This window comes from Rhodamnia argentea, chromosome 3 (genome assembly GCF_020921035.1).
Source record: "Rhodamnia argentea isolate NSW1041297 chromosome 3, ASM2092103v1, whole genome shotgun sequence".
Taxonomy (NCBI): domain Eukaryota; kingdom Viridiplantae; phylum Streptophyta; class Magnoliopsida; order Myrtales; family Myrtaceae; genus Rhodamnia; species Rhodamnia argentea.
The window spans coordinates 26,428,898-26,432,740 of NC_063152.1; the positions used below are offsets into that span (position 1 = coordinate 26,428,898).

The following is a 3,843-nucleotide window of genomic DNA, read 5'->3' on the forward strand; positions in this document are numbered from 1 at the left end:
GAGGCCAATTATAAGTCGATAACTGAGTTACGATTCCATACTCTATTTAATTTTATTTTAAGATAGATAGGTACCGGATGGAATAGAAATGTGACTAACCATTAGATGTTCATTCTTATGAACTTTTAAATATTTAATTGGCCAATTAAAGAAAGGGGAAGCAAATATGCTCCGCCGCTCATGAAAGGAACATATGCAGTGGCGAATCCGTAATTTCCATGATATTGTTTTCTACATAAGCCCAATCGACTCCGAAGTTTCTTCCTCGTATTGTTTGTATATCCCAGAAGCACCATTATTTTCCAAGGCTGGTTCTTGCAACCAATATGCAAGCCAATACAATATGCCGCATAAATCCACCCAAATTACTTCCGATATCCCCGAGACATGATCGAATTCCGGCGGGCCGGGTCCGAGGCCTTCCCAGCGATGGCCAGGTTCCTCCAGCGATCTCGATCTCGACCTCAAAGAATTGTTCCTCGGGCATCTCCACAGCAGAGGTGGAAGATGATCCGGAGGCCGTGTTCAGGGACTACCAATCCCTCTTCATGTCACAACGATCCGAGACCGCTGAGCCCGTCGTGCTTCGGGTGGTGGATGGAGCAGTTCCGCTGGATTTCCCCTCGGGGGGAACGTACTACCTGGTCGGCCCAGGGCTCTTCACCGACGACCACGGGTCCATGGTGCACCCTTTCGACGGGCATGGCTATCTGAGGTGCTTCAGCTTCGGCGGGGCGGCTGATAATAAGGAGGTCAAGTTCATGGCCAGGTACGTGAAAACCGAGGCCCAGATCGAGGAGCACGACCCGGCGAGCAACACGTGGCGGTTCACGTACCGGGGCCCTTTCTCGGTGCTCAGGGGAGGGAGGGAGGAAGGTTGGCAATATGAAAGTGACGAAGAACGTCGCGAACACCAGCGTGGTGAAGTGGGGAGGGAAGTTGTTATGCCTTTGGGAAGGTGGCTGCCCGTATGAGATCGAACCCGGGTCGCTGAACACGGTAGGGGAGCTCGAGGTGATCGATGGCGGTGGTGGGCCACGGCGCGGCGAGGGCCGTGGCGTTGGTGATGTATGGGATGTTGCTGCTTGCATTTTGAAGCCCATCTTGTATGGTACGTAAAAGTATGCTCGTGGATAATTATTTAACCCTAGGCGAGTCGACTTTCCTGCTCTGGTTTGGATTCTAGTTTCGAAATTTTTATGAGCTGAAGGGTAAAATTCACGTGAATATGAGATGCAGGAGTGTTCAAAATGACGGCGAAGAGAATGTTAGCTCATTGCAAGGTAGACGCAAGGAAAGACAGGCTTCTCACTTTGTCGTGCAATGCGGAGGACATGTTCTTGCCCCGTAGTCACTTCACCTTTTATGGTAATTAATCTTTCACTTCAACTATCTTTAAATATATAGTTGTCCCACATGGCGTGATCAGCACTAACGTGGATAAAAATAATTCAATATTTTTTTCGAGTTTTTTATTTTATTTTATTTTCTATCTCTTTTTTTTTTTTTTCCTTTCCTTCCTTCTCTCTCAAGGTCGCCAGATTTTAGTGACCGGACAAAGGGGGCCGGTGAGGTCAACCTCATTGGGCGCTGGCGAATGCGAGCCTCAACATCGTAGGGCAAGGTCGGCCTCGCCTAGCCATGGCGAGGTCGAAGGGTAGGCGAGGGCAAGCCTTCACCGGCCCTCGACTTTGGCCTCGGCGACAAGCTAGAGGAAGAAGGGAGGGAAGAAAAAACATAAAGAGAAAAAATGAAAAAAATGAAAAAAATGAAAAAAAAAAATGAAAAATTCAAAAAAGTATTAAAATATTAAAAATTATCCATACCGGTGCTAGTCGTAACATGTAAGACATCAATATCCATGCCAGCGATTTCAAACTAAAATTGGCCAAATGGAATGAATTGTAGAAACACAAAAAGTTTAGGAACTCAATGGGCAAATATATATATATATATATATATATATATATATATATAACTGAATTGACACAATTGTAATAGGTTTATGACTTTTTTTTTATAAATCTCCCGAAAATAATGCATACTTTGTTTGTAACTGCAGAATTTGACTCGAACTTCGAGTTGTTACAAAAGAAGGAATTTGACGTTCCCGATCATCTAATCATTCATGATTGGGCTTTCACGGATACTCACTATATATTATTCGGGAACCGCATCAAGGTTGATATTGCAGGTAATACTAACCTAAATTTGGAGACAATAAGTCCTCACATCTTCCACCAAAAACCAAAAGTTGGGTTGATGGTTCATGAGCGAGCAATAGTCATTTTTTCTGTTTCGTTAGGGGCCACCATAAATTGATGATTAGCTTCGCTTTACTGGGTCACCAAAATGATAATGTGTGGGAATTTGAACGTCATGCAATTGCAGGGTCAATAGGTGCAGTGTGTGGAGCATCGCCGATGATATCGGCGTTCACATTGGACCCTAGCAAATCGACGTCCCCGGTTTATCTCCTTCCAAGATCACAGAACGAGAGCCAAGAGGACAGAGATTGGAGATCTGCCATTGAAGTGCCTGCACAGCTTTGGCTTTCGCACTTCGGCAACGCCTTCGAGACGGTGGACGATGAGGACGGGACGAGGGAGATACGGTTCCAAGCCACTGCTTGTTCCTATGAATGGTTCGACGTCCACAAGTTCTTTGGTGGGTGTGAGTATGATCACACATATTGGTGATCATGAGTTCACTTAGATCTTTTCTTAGACATGAATATGAAAATTTTGTGAGTTTGGTCAGGATTTAACTTTTATGTTTGGCCATAACAGGATATGATTGGCGAGGTGGTAGATTGGATCCTTCACTCATGAATGTCAAACAAGAAGAGAAGGCCTTGTTGCCTCATCTGGTTCAGGTGTACTTGCTGTTGCATTTATCTTGTAGTATTAATCTTCCCCTAAAGGAAACTGATAAGCTCACTATTTTAGGGCTCGTATGATGCAGGTGTCAATTGAAATAAACGCCCAAGAGGATTGCCAGAAGTGTTCTGTGGAGTCTCTCAACGACTGGACAGAGCCTACCGATTTTCCCGTGATAAATCCGAGATTTGCCGGGAGGAAAAATGAGTACTTATACGCCGGAGCGACTTCCGGTTCCCATCGAGCTCTGTCGCATTTCCCGTTGGACTCGGTCGTGAAGCTCAACATGTCTGATAAGTCTAGCAGCACTTGGTCGCCTGGCGACCGCAGGTTCGTCGGTGAGCCGATCTTCGTCCCCAAAGGAGCCGAAGAAGATGATGGGTACATTCTTGTGGTTGAGGTATGTAGCTAACAAAGCCATGGCCCGTTCGGTGAAATTCCAAACTGCTGCTCTCGCGGGCGACAGCCCTGTAACTCATCCCACTCGTGTCTTTGCAGTACGCAGTCTCGGTTCAGAGATGTTACCTGGTCATCTTGAATCCGAAAAGGATTGGAGAAGCCGACGCTCTCGTAGCACGACTCGAAGTGCCTGAAGAACTGAGCTTCCCTTTCGGATTTCATGGCTTCTGGGATGTCGGCAGTTGAGCTGTACATACAGACCATCGCTATCGATTGGCTAGCAAAGTTCGATATATATTAAGATGCGTGAATATATGAGTTTTTTTAGCTTCACTATTATTAAGCAGAATTCCATTCCTAGACAATCGAGATGATTAAATGGACCTAAATAATCTTCACGGGCCCTTCATGGTGGGCAAATAAATTAGTGGCTTGTTGTTTGACACGGTCTTGGTCTTGTTGTACATATTGTGATGGGCCTTTCGAGGCCCAAGTGACATGACGCCTCTTAATTTGTGAAGGGATGAGCATACCCTTCGGATGATGTACTCAACATCTACCAATC

General features: G+C 45.5%; 1 pseudogene; it reads left to right on the forward strand.

The window, feature by feature from the left end:
- Positions 1–326: 326 nt before the first annotated feature.
- Positions 327–3,524, forward strand: LOC115729436 (annotated as a pseudogene).
- The last annotated feature ends 319 nt before the right edge of the window (positions 3,525–3,843 follow it).